At 54.1% G+C, this 13,487-nt stretch overlaps 1 protein-coding gene across 5 annotated transcripts in view; it reads right to left on the bottom strand.

Annotated features, from left to right (window-relative positions):
• ABR (ABR activator of RhoGEF and GTPase) overlaps positions 1-13,487 on the bottom strand; it is a 232,595-nt gene that overhangs the window by 166,039 nt on the left and 53,069 nt on the right. The gene's annotated exons all lie outside the window — the stretch shown is intronic.

Below are 13,487 nucleotides of genomic sequence, written 5' to 3'. Positions count from 1 at the left end.
TCTCTGAAAAGACTCCCACGTTGTGCTAAGGAGTTTAGAGTTTATCCTCCAGGAAGGAGGGAGCTACAAAGGCTTGGAGGGCAGATGTTGCGGGTGCCTGGTTCTTCCCACCCAGTGTGGGCAGCACAGGCCTCACCTGGGGCTTGCTAGAAATACAGATTCCCGGCTGGGCGCGGTGGCTCACACCTGTCATCCCAGCACTTTGGGAGGCCGAGGCGGGCAAATCACCTGAGGTCAGGAGTTCAAGACCAGCCTGACCAACACAGTGAAACCTCGTCTCTACTAAAAATACAAAAAAAAAAAAAAAAATTAGCCGGGCATGGTAGCACGCACCTGTAATCCCAGCTACTCGGGAGGCAGAGGCAGGAGAATCGCTTGAACTGGGAGGAGGAGGCTACAGTGAGAGCTGAGATCGTGACACTGCACTCCAGCCCAGGTGACAGAGTCCGACTCCGTCTCAAAAACAACAAACAAACAAAAGAAAGAAAGAAATGCAGAATCCAAGGCTCCGGACCTGCCAAATCAGAACCTGCATTTCCGTCATGGCGGACCTTCCACAGGAGCTGGGGGACCCCGTGATACCCGAGTGATTCATCTTCTCTGGTGAGGCAAAGCACTGAGCTCTGGCTGGGCAGAGAGAGAAGCCACTGGTTGGATGTCTCCAGTATCCCCTTCTCATGGCCCTTCTTCCCTCCTAACACCCACCTCCACCTCCTACTTGGATCCTCCCTGCTCCAAGACTCTCCGGGGCATCCCAAGTGCTGGATCCAGGGACCCAGAGCCCCAACGCGCTTCCTCTTTTCATAGCCACCTCCGACCCCAGCCAACCACAAAGCAGCATTTCCCAGGGTTCCACCTGCTCAGTGCTTGGCTGGGTGTTGTGGGGAAAGGAGAACCACCGTGGTGAAGGCTCGGTCCCCCGAGCAGAGGGCACGAGCCGAGGAGTTTTTCAGACATGCAGAGGCCTGGGCCCCAACCTGTGGTCTCATGCCCCAGACCCTGGCATTGGGCGCTTCTGGCAAAGAACACAGGCTGAGGCATGCAGACAGATCTGTGTTGTGTGACCTCTGGGAAGTCTTGCGGAAGCATGAAACAGGATAAAAATGGCTAAGAACTCAGCAGGTAGCTGGAGGTTAAATGGGATACTGTTAGCAAAGCGCACAGGACAACGAACATCTGGCATCCTATCACGGCAGCCTTTGTTGTTATCCTTTGTGTCTCTAAGGAGTTGAGAGTCTGGCAGAGAAGAGATGACAACTGGCATGAAACACTGCACAGGTAAACACTAGAAAACAACATGGTATCAGCCGGGCACGGTGGCTCACGTCTGTCATCCCAGCACTTTGGGAGGCCAAGGCGGGCGGATCACTTGAGGTCAGGAGTTCAAAACCAGCCTGGCCAACATGGTGAAACTCCATCTCTGCTAAAAATACAAAAATTAGCGGGGCGTGGTGGCGCACACCTGTAATCCCAGCTACTCAGTAGGCTGAGGCGGGAGAATCACTAACTGGGAGGCAGAGGTAGGAGTCAGCTGAGAGGTTGTGGAGATTGCGCCATTGCAATCCAGCCTGGGCGACAAGAGTGAGACTCTGTCTCAAAAAAAAGATAAGAAAGTACTAAGTGATGTGAGCCAGAGCAAGCAGCATTAGGGACTCTGAGCCAGGGATCTCACTAAGACCAGTGCTCGAATCAGACCTGGAGGGCTTCCTGGAGATGGTGATAGCTGAGTTGAGGCTTGAAGCTGGTTAGGAGATCCTTGGAGCACAGAGGTTTGCAGGATAGTGAGGGGCCTTACTGGCTAGAGACCGGGCAGTGTGCTGGGAAACTGGAATGGATAACAAGAAGTTCCCACAGTCTGGACTGAATATGGCAGGAAAGGCGATGCCCCACTGAACCCATGGAAGGAGAGAAAATGGGTTTAGCTCAGCCACAGGCAATTAGAAAGGGAACAAGGTTCTTAACTCAGGGAGGGGCTTGACAACAGACACTGCAGGTACCCCCAATAGGGGCCTGGCTATGCTGGCAGCTGACCAGCTGCAGCAGGGCCATCCGGCTAGAAGCAGCAGCTCTCCTGACAGCCAATGTGTATTCCACCCTCTCTTGCCAGAGAGCAGGAGACCGAATCAGCTCCTGCCTTTGGTTTCTGAAGATTCTACACCCAAGCATGGCACGTGGGGCCCCAGCTCATCCAGGCCTCCCAAGGGGGAACGTGGGTCAGGAGCTGCCACGAGGTCTGCAAAACGCCTGCTGGCCTCCATCAAGTCAAGGTGGCTGTTCCACGCAGCTGGGTGGACACCAGCTGGTCTCTCAGGACCCTCCCCGTGACGCACTCACAAAGTAACTACCAAGGCTTTCTGCTCCATTAACACCAAAGCTGGCCCTGCAGGGGAAAGAGGAGGTAGGGAGGACTTGGGTTTTGTCTAGACAGAGGCATTAGCAAAGTCAGAGGATGACTGAGCTTCTGCTGCACAGGAAGAGGGTGAGCAGAGGAGGGCAGAGGAGACCTCATGTGTCCCCCCTCATGGTGCCCCCCATGGCAGAAGTCACCAGCAGAGGCCAAGAACAATGGCCATCCCCCTTCTTATCCTTCAAATCAGGGTAACAACCTTTCATAGGTTTACTGTGAAGATGAAAGGAGATCACAAACGTGAGAACACTCGCTCAACTCTGGCACCCGTGAGGTGTCCAATCAATTACTGTGTTACTTTTATTCCTATTGGGAAACGGGCTCAAAAGACCTGTGTCAGGGGTTGCCTTTCATCTGGCCAGAATCCAGAGCTACAGAAGGGTCTGGCTTGATTTGAAGTCTCAGCCAAAGGGGGCTCTGCTAAGGTGTAAGCCCCCCAGACACAGGCTTTCCCCCAGGCTGCTGGACTCTCTGCGGGGGACTCTCTGGGCTCGAGGGCGGTCGTGGGTGTGGGACTGGGTCTGGAGGGTCTGCACCACCCCGTCATTAACATGCTGCATGCGGGAGAGTTCAAACACAGCAGCTGGCTCTGCAGCCCAGCAGGCCCTGGGCCTCGGCAAAGGGCCTTGGTGCTCAGTGGCCTGATTTATGGCTGAGGGCTTTCTTTATTTTCCTTTTGAAACTGTGGAGGTGGATTTTAAAAGGCTGGAGAGCAAGGCCAGCACGCGTGGGCTCTGCCAAATCCCCACGTCCTTGCCCCTGGCCTCGCTCTAGAAACTGGGCACTGGCCCTGCTCCATCCCAACCGCCAAAGTCTATTCTCACTCTCCCTTTCTGTGTTTGTGTTTGTGTGGGGGGGTGTGTTTGTGTGTGTTTGTGTGTGGGGGGGTGTGTTTGTGTATGTTAACAATCAGCATTTCTTGCCAGTAATCCCAGGAACGCAGTAACGCAGGCACGTGGGTAATACAGGCACATGGATAATGCAGGCAGGTGGGTAATGCAGTTACGTGGGTAATGCAGGCACGTGGATAATGCAGGCAGGTGGGTAATGCGGGCACGTGGGTAATGCGGGCACGTGGGTAATGCAGGCACATGGGTAATGATTCAGGCACGCGGGTAATGCAGGCAGGTGGATAATGCAGGCAGGTGGGTAATGTGGGCACGTGGGTAATGCAGGCAGGTGGGTAATGCAGGCATGTGGGTAATGATGCAGGCACGTGGGTGACGCAGGCACGTGGGTAATGCAGGCACGTGGGTAATGCAGGCACATGGGTAATGATGCAGGCATGTGGGTAGTGCAGGCACGTGGGTAGTGCAGGCAGGTGGGTAATGCGGGCACGTGGGTAATAACGGCACGTGGGTGACACAGGCATGTGGATGATGCAGGCACGTGGGTAATGATGCAGGCACGTGGGTAATGCAGGCACGTGGGTAATGATGCAGGCACGTGGGTAGTCCAGGCAGGTGGGTAATGCGGGCACGTGAGTAACAAAGGCACGTGGGTGATGCAGGCATGTGGGTAATGATGCAGGCACGTGGGTAATGACGCAGGCACGTGGGTAATGCGGGCACGTGGGTAATGCAGGCACGTGGGTAATGCAGGCACATGGGTAATGTAGGCATGTGGGTAATGCAAGTACGTGGGTAATGCAGGTACATGGGTAATGATGCAGGCACATGGGTAATGCAGGCACGTGGGTAATGCAGGTACGTGGGTAATGACGCAGGCACGTGGGTAATGCAGGCACATGGGTAATGACGCAGGCACGTGGGTAATGCAGGTACGTGGGTAATGATGCAGGCACGTGGGTAATGCAGGTACGTGGGTAATGATGCAGGCACATGGGTAATGCAGGCAGGTGGGTAATGCGGACACGTGGGTTCCAAGTGCCCATGAGGAGATTTCCTCAGGCTCATCCCTCTAGGAAGAGGCAGCCCAGTTGGTGGACGCTCCCAGTGCTTCCAGGATACCTGGGGGTAGAGAGCCGTCTCCTCATATCATGGGGGGTCGGGGGCAAGACGCAGTCTTCACAACTGTCTTTCTAGCTAGAGAAATGAACCCAGATCCATCCAACTCAGTGAAATACCAGCATCAAGGAGCCTCCCCTGGCACCGCTGTGAAGGGTAAGAATGTGGGAGACAGAGCACAGTTTAGAGCGGAGCCAGCCTAGTGCACAATTCCTGGCTTGTAGTCTGTGACCTTGAATTAATTAACTTAGTTTATTTTGAGATGGACTCTCACTCTGTTGCCCAGGCTGGAGTGCAATGGTACGATCTCGGCTCATAGCAACCTCCGCCTCCCAGGTTCAAGCAACTCTCCTGCCTCAGCCTCCTGAGTAGCTGGGATTATAGGGGCCCACCACCATGCATGGCTAATTTTTGTATTTTTAGTAGAGACAGGGTTTCACCATGTTGGCCAGGCTGGTCTCCAACTCCTGACCTCAGGTGATCCACCCATCTCGGCTTCCCAAAGTGCTGGGATTACAGGCGTGAGCCACTGTGCCCAGCCTGTCTCTTCCATTCTTTCTACACCAAATTAAAAACTCTAATTTCTATGAACCCAGCAGGACTGATAGATTTTCTTTTCACTGGGCCCCAGGATCCTGGGAGACCCAAGGATGAGGTTTCTATGTCCCTCTACAGAGCCCAGACACAGTTCCCAAAGAGGCCCCCATGGGCGCCACTGCACAGAACAACTCCGGGGGCATCCTTGCATAGCACACACTGCCACCCTGACCCCACAATTCCCAGAGGGGTCTTTCTCAAACGTTGCCTTCAAGGGAGAGACTCACTCAAAAAGATGACATATGGATTGTTTAGGCCCAAGGTAGTGCACATCGAATGGGGTAACCACAAGTGAGGAAGTCAATTGCGGCTGCGAGGAGTAGATGCTCCCAGTCAGAGAAATAACCGGCTTAATTACACCGCATCTTTGGTCCCCATAATCTTGACCCATTAAACCTTTGCTGCTGCCCAGGAGCGGATGCCCAGGAGGAAGGGGTTAGTTAGCCCAGAACACTCACAGAAGCAGTCCTTCAATCCCACGAAGGTAATGATGGCTACATCCTTCCCCAACAGCCCCGAGTAAACCCACAGATCCCTGGTCAATACCGGGCTTCCCTAGGCAGCACCAGCTCCACCGATGCCCCTGGGGAGGCCAAGAGCCACGCTGCCCAGAGTGACAAGGACTCTGAGCTCCCTTGGCTCTGGTTTACCTGAGGCCTCCCAACCACCCAAGACTTTCTGGAGACCTTGCTCACCTTAGGCAAAATGCCCTATCACATGTGCCATGTCCACCTGTGACCTAGAGGCATACGAAGGCATCAGAGGTGAGGGCAGGGACAAGAAGGAGGGGAGTGAGGCTGGGAGCGGCTCATGCCTGTAATTCCAAAACTGTGGGAGGCTGAGGCAGGCAGATCACCTGAGGTCAGGAGTTCGAGACCAGCCTGATCAACATGGAGAAATCCCATCTCTACTAAAAACACAAAATTAGCTGGGCATGGTGGTGCATGCCTATAATCCCAGCTACTCGGGAGGCTGAGGCAGGAGAATGGCTTGAACCCGGGAGGCAGAGGTTGCAGTGGGCCGAGATCATGCCATTGCCCTCCAACCTGGACAACAACAGTGAATCTTCATCTCAAAAAAAGAAGAAAGAGGGGAGTGGCACCCAATCAATCAATCAGGTCACCATAGAGCCCACCCCATCTGGCCCCATCTACTGAAGCCCAGGTTGACTCTGACATTTTCCGTCTGGCCGGTAAACCCAGATTCATCTTTTGCTCTGGTGTGTGGGGAGGAAGGAAGGGCAGGAGGAGGATGCAGGATAAAGCCTGGATGAGAAAACTGAGTGAGAGGCCCCAGTCAGGTCTCCATCCGGGGACAGAGAAGCTGCTGCCGCATCCACAGTAGTCACGGCCTCAGCCGGTTCCACCTCAAAGGGCTCTTTGCCAAATGCCGAGGCAGGGGTGGGACTGGGCTTTATCTTCAGCCTCCATATGGGGGTGCCCTCCATAGCCTATTGCCCTGATTTCTTTCTCCCTTCCCCCTTCACAAGGTCTGGGTCAGGTTCTCCTCAAGCTTCAGGGACCACTGGAACATTCCCACTGCCTCCCAGCATCGCCATGTCCCCAACTGACCATATCTTGCCCTAAGAAATGCAAGCTACTCCCGGGCCGGGAGCAGTGGCTCATGCCTGAAATCCCAGCACTTTGGGAGCCCAAGGTGGGTGGATCACGAGGTGAAGAGATCGAGACCAGCCTAACCAACATGGTAAAACCCCATCTCTACTAAAAATACAAAAATTAGCCGGGCATGGTGGTGGGCGTCTGTAATCCCAGGTACTCAGGAGGCTGAGGCAGGAGAATCTCTTGAACCCCGGAGATGGAGGTTGCAGTCAGCTGAGATTATGCCATTGCACTCCAGTCTAGGCAACAGAGCGAGACACCGTCTCAAAAAAAAAAAAAGAAAAAGAAGAAAAAAAAAAAAAAAAAACAAGCTACTCCCCACAGCAGCAATGGACTTTCTCACTTGTGGAGACGAGCCGAGACCACATGTCACAAAGAGCCTCCCCACGTCACAACCCTAGAGACAGGCAAGCTGCAGAACTCTCCCCCCGGTACAGTCACTATGAGGAAAGTACCAAGAATACAGAACGAAGAGGATACTCCACCCCACCCCACATCACCTCAGCAAACACCCCAAACATCACCTCAGTCCACACCCCAAACATCACCTCAGCCCAACCCCCCACATCACCTCAGACCACGCCCCCCACATCACCTCAGCCTCACCCTCCACAATTCACCTCAGTCCACCCCATATCACCTCAGACCACGCCCCCACAATTCACCTCAGTCCACCACCATATCACCTCAGACCACGCCCCCCACATCACCTCAGCCTCACCCTCCACAATTCACCTCAGTCCACCCCCCATATCACCTCAGACCACGCCCCCTACATCACCTCAGACCACGCCCCCCACATCACCTCAGCCTCACCCTCCACAATTCACCTCAGTCCACCCCCCATATCACCTCAGACCACGCCCCCACAATTCACCTCAGTCCACCCCCATATCACCTCAGCCCACCCCACACACATCACCTCAGCCCACCCCACACACATCACCTCAGTCCACCCCCCACACATCACCTCAGTCCACCCCCCACACATCACCTCAGCCCACCCCACACACATCACCTCAGCCCACACTCCACACACATCACCTCAGCCCAACCCCACACACATCACCTCAGTCCACCCCCCACACATCACCTCAGTCCACCCCCCACACATCACCTCAGCCCACCCCCCACACATCACCTCAGCCCACACTCCACACACATCACCTCAGCCCACCCCCCACACATCACCTCAGCCCAACCCCACACACATCACCTCAGTCCACCCCCCACACATCACCTCAGTCCACCCCCCACACATCACCTCAGCCCACCCCCCACACATCACCTCAGCCCACCCCCCACACATCACCTCAGCCCAACCCCACACACATCACCTCAGTCCACCCCCCACACATCACCTCAGTCCACCGCCCACTCATCACCTCAGCCCACCCCCCACACATCACCTCAGCCCAACCCCCAAACATCACCTCAGCCCAACCCCCAAACATCACCTCAGCCCACCCCCACATCACCTCAGCCCAACCCCCAAACATCACCTCAGCCCAACCCCCACATCACCTCAGCCCACTCCCCACACATCACCTCAGCCCCACCTCCCCCACATCACCTCAGCCCACACCCCACACACATCACCTCAGTCTATCCCACACACATCCCTCAGCCCACCCCCCCACACATCACCTCAGTCCACCCCCCACACATCACCTCAGCCCACCCCCCACACATCACCTCAGCCCACCCCCCACACATCACCGTCACCTGCCACCACCAAGGGCCTGGCAGGGTCAGCGGGCACAGGGTTGTCTTGAAGTTGCCTGCCCTCGGTTTGCCCCAAAGGGCTCAAGCTGAGCCAAACAGCTGCCGCAAACACTGGCAGTGAAATCTTCCAATCACACACCCTAGCAAAGCACAAGACTCCCTTGGGGATCTCTGACTCCACTACAAGCGACTACAATGACCAGATCCACACACCAGGAAGTTCGGGAACGGGCCAGCTAACAGGTTTCAGCTAATAGGGATTTCTGCTGGGGGAGGAGCTCAAGGAGCCAAGAACTCGAGTTTTCTTTTCCTGCCCGTACTCAGGCAACCAAAACCCATGGAGGGCCTGTGCAGGAGCCGCTGGGGAGGCACCGCCTCAAAGCTGGTCCGATACCGTTCCTGCCAGTCCTCTTGCCACATTCCCTGCCCCTTCCTAAGTCACGTGCCAGCCTTTCCCAGTCCCTCAAGGCTTTCCCGGATGAAGAGCGGATGAGCCAGACAGCCGAGCAGCTCAACAGCACTCCTCACCTTCAAAGCACTTTATACGTATGAATTAATCCACACAACACCCATGAGAGCCGTCATGCCCTCCCTCAGAGGAACGGGCACAAGGAAGGTACTGGAATCGTCCCAGAAAGCAGATCGTACCTCAGAGAATAAGTCTTCCATCCTACCCCCAAGAGTGAGGCAAAGCCTCCTCACCATTCCCCATCTTCCAGGCTCCTAACAGCATCTTCCAGCCAATTCTCCACAAATTTCCTCCCTTTTCCCAAAGAACAACAGTAGCAACAATCACGACCACAAAAACTTCAGTTTCTCTGAGTAGATGATTTAATTCTTCTGTCAGCCCCACCTCTGAGACTCCAGCAGCCATGACGATTATGGGCCGGTGTTGACAAAAAGGAATAAATTACTGGGCTATTCGGAGAACATGCGAACATCCGCCAGCAGGCGCTCACTAGCACACGTGGAGTGGTCTGACACGGCCCGGAGAACTGAGCTGCTCTGATCAAACGCACACAGGCTGTCAGTCAAGTGGCTTGGTCCCTGGTGTAGGAAACGTCGGGCTCAGATGAGAAACTGAGGCAGGCTCATGACCACCTGGAGACAGGCTTGCATCCCCACTGCCCCAAATAACTTTCCTGGCCCATGGATGAGGCACTGAATCTATAAAGGGCATGAAAATACCACAAGAGACTGAAATCGCCCTTGGAAATGTTGCTTGGGGTAAGGGAAGTGAGCTCCAAAAGGCAGGCTCTAGTAACAACAGATGGTCACGTTCTGCCTTCCATGAGGGCCAAGTCACTGCAGGCTCTTGCTTGGCTCAGTAGGGAAGGTATGCTTGAGACCAGGACTAAATTACTTGGGACCAAATGGAGGCTGAAATGGCAAAGCGAGAGGCTTTAAATGCAGTCTCTGCCTTTCCTCTAAATAAGTCCTAAACCCAAATATAAAGATTTTCCATTTGAAGAGGTGCCAGATAATCAACCTGCCTGGGACACACGTATGTCTTAATCCAGATCTGCTTGGAGAATCCCAGGGACAGAGAAAGTTTCAGAGCACAGCTCCGCCCCCATTTTGGGCTACTCCGCAGAACTTAATTTAATCCAATCTAATCCCACGGGATTGGGAAAATAAAAAACAAAATAAAGAGAAGATGGTAAGTGTTTAGTGGAAAGGGTGGTAAAAGACATAGAGGACTTATGACCAAGAAAACATGGCGGGGCGCGGTGGCTCATGCCTGTAATCCCAGCACTTTGGGAGGCCAAGGCAGGTGGATCACCTGAGGTCAGGAGTTGGAGACCAGCCTGGCCAACATGGTGAAACCCTGTCTCTACTAAAAATACAAAAATTAGCCGGGCGTGGCGGCGGGCCCCTCTAATCCCAGCTACTCAGGAAGCTGAGGCAAGATAATCGCTTGAACCAGGGAGGCGGAGGTTGCAGTGAGCCGAGATCGCGCCACTGCACTCCAGCCTGGGCGAGACAGCGAGACTCTGTCTCAAAAAAAAAAAAAAAAAAAGAAAGCGCCTCAGAGAGAGCATCACACCAGCCCCAGGGAGAGAATAAGGTTCTGAGAGGTAAAACTGACATTGCTACATTAATGCAGGCAAATGAGTGGTGCAGACACAGGAACTGGGGGATGTCTGAAACCATCTGTCACTCCACAGGCAAAGGACTCTGCTCCCATCAGTCCCAGAGTCCCTGGCAGCTGGGATCCAACCCTTCTCCTTGAGTCAGACAAATCACACTTACCCTAGCCCTTCAGGACTTCTACCACAGGAGAGATGGGGCATTTGCTGCCCACCCCTCATCAAACGACCACCAAACCTGTGATGGAAGTGGGCACACTCCTTCTGGCAAAACCAGAAAGAATGAACTGCCAACCCCAAAGGCAAGAAGTGTGTGAGGGGAGGGGCTGGCTGGCAGGCTGGTACCTTAGGAGCAGAGAGTCACCAGCCTCAGTGAGCTCAGACAGAGCCTCTGCTGTCCCTGCCTGGGCTCCAGGCCCAGACCCCAGGTCCTACAAGAGGCACAGGGCCAGGTTGGGGTCAGATCCATTGAAGCCATTTACCCTGCCAGACTGTTTCAGGGAGAACTCTGCCAAAGAGGACTGTAGAGAATGGTGCCCCCCATTCCATGACATTCCAAGACCTTGAATAAACTCAGACATACCCAGGTGACACTCAGGGTCCTCCTCATTATTCTAGAATACAATCTGAATTCCAGCTCAGCTATTTGTTACTTATGTGATCTTAGGTATATGATTTGTGCTAACTGAGCCTCTCTTTCCTAATCTGAAAGAGTTGCAGAGTTGTGAGGTTTGGAGAGAATGGATAGAAAGTGCCTAGCACAGGGCGGGCACAGTGGCTCACGCCTGTAATCCCAGCACTTTGGGAGAACAAGGTGGGAAGATGACCTGAGGTCAGAAGTTCAAGACCAGCCTGACCAATACGGGGAAACTCTATCTCTACTAAAACTACAAAAATTGGCTGGGTTGTGGTGGTACACACATGTAATCCCAGCTACTCAGGAGGCTAAGGTGGGGGAATTGCTTGAATCCAGGAAGCAGAGGTTGCAGTGAGCTGAGATCACACCACTATACTCCAGCCTAGGCAAAGAGGGAGACCCTGTCTCAGAAAAGAAAGAAAGAGAGAAAAAGAAAGAGAAAGAGAGAGAGAGAAAGAGAAGGAAGGAAGGGAGGGAGGGAGGGGAGGAAGGAGGGAAGGAGGGAGGGAAGGAGGGAAGGAGGGAAGGAAGGAGGGAAGGAGGGAGGGAGGGAGGGAAAGGAGGGGAGGAGGGAGGGAGGGAGGAAGGGAGGGAAAGAGGGAGGGAAGGAGGGAAGGTGGGAAGGAGGGAGGGAAGGAGGGAAGGAGGGAAGGAGGGAGGGAGGGAGGGAAGGAGGGAAGGAGGGAGGGAGGGAGGGAGGAAGAGAAAGTACCCATCCCAGTGCCTGCCATTCAGCAGGTGCTCTGGAAATGCTATTATCATTGTCACCAGGAACAATGCTCAGAGAGGGGAAGGCAGGGAACCTCTACCACTGAGTCATTCCCATCTCTAAGTCACACTGCCGCCCTACGCCCTGGGTACACCACCTTTACAGTTCCCTATGGATCTGGCATTTGTGGAGATTTGTCACCCAGGACTGCGAGCCTGGTAAGCAAACAGCTTCCTGAGAAGCAGAGGAACTTCCTCTGGGAGCCACAAAACCATGCTGCCAGGCAAATGACAGCCCGGGTATTTCTTTTAATTTAGGCTCTTGTCAAGAGGAAAGTTGATGGCTAACAGCCCAAACATGACTGCACAGCACCTCCCCGGGAAGCCTCCTGCTACAGCTCTCCAATAAGATGTTCAGAAGAGGGAGGCAGGGACTCCTCACACTGCAGCCATATCAGTGCCCCCTCCCACCCACCATCCAGGCCACCCCAGGAGCCGCCCAGAGGCCAGGGCAGCAGCAGGAGGGTCAACAGCTCAGGTGCCAGTCTGCCTGAATCAGGGCTGCCCAACAGAGCCTCCTAAGAGCCTTGGCCTAATTCCCTTTTCTGGCATTCCTCTGATCAGGAATTTGCAAGGTGGCCTCAGGCAATTTCGCTTTTTTGCTCCAGGCATGGGGGAAAGAGGGTGGGCTATAGAAGCCTTGGAAATGATCAGGTCAGGGGAGTCTTCTTCTGCCGCAGAGAAAGCTAGAGACAGGTTTCCATAGGATTCCACACTTCAGGAAATAGGGAAACAAGAACTGGGTTTTGCAAAGAGCCAGAAATACTCAGGAACCTAAGCACATGTGAATCTGAGGCATTGTTATGACGGCTGTTTGCAAGCTGTTTGCAAGCGCACATCTAAGAGAGGGTCACTAATCCTGCCTTCGGGTCAGGAGCTGATCTGCACCGGCGCTCTGAACAGATGTGTGCCCCCATTCATGCAGACACACGTGCACACACATGCCACACAGCCGTGGGCCGTGACCTTCACCCAACGACGCTGGCCTCCGCAGAGGACGTAGCAGATGGAGCGGTGGCACTTGGCACAGGACCCACACCCAGGGGATCCGGCTTTGCCCCTTTGATGTTGAGAAACCAAAGCAGAATGAACCATCACAAGGACAGCTCCTGGGGGGAGGAAAGGAAGGAACGTGGGATGGAGGAGGTGGATGGAGAAGAAGATACAGGGAATGACCTGGACCCAAGGGGATGCTGAGGTCAGAGGTTAAATGCTGGGTACCACAGAGCCTCCACGGTAATATTCTGAGGTTTGAGGCATCACCCTTTTCTACTCCTCCCACCCCCCCATATGACTTATCAAGGAACTCTAGCTGGGATGACGCTTAAAAATGCCCTTGTTGGCCGGGCATGGTGGCTCACGCCTGTAATCTCAGCACTTTGGGAGGCCAAGGCCAGTGGATCACCTGAAGTCAGGAGTTCAAGACCATCCTGACCTCATGGTGAAACCCCGTCTCTACTAAAAATACAAAAAATTAGCCGGGTATGGTGGTGGGTTCCTGTAATCCCAGCTACTCGGGAGGCTGAGGCAGAAGAATCACTTGAACCCGGGGTACAGAGGCTGCAGTGAGCCAGGATCCTCCACTGTACTCCAGTCTGGGTGACAGAGCCAGACTCCGTTTCAAAATAAATAAAATAAAACAAATGCTCCTGTTCTATGGTATCCAGTGCCTAGAAT

Source organism: Rhinopithecus roxellana, chromosome 19 (assembly GCF_007565055.1).
Source record: "Rhinopithecus roxellana isolate Shanxi Qingling chromosome 19, ASM756505v1, whole genome shotgun sequence".
Lineage (NCBI taxonomy): Eukaryota > Metazoa > Chordata > Mammalia > Primates > Cercopithecidae > Rhinopithecus > Rhinopithecus roxellana.
The sequence above is the reverse complement of the archived record's forward strand: the minus strand, read 5'-3'. Positions and strand labels throughout refer to the sequence as shown.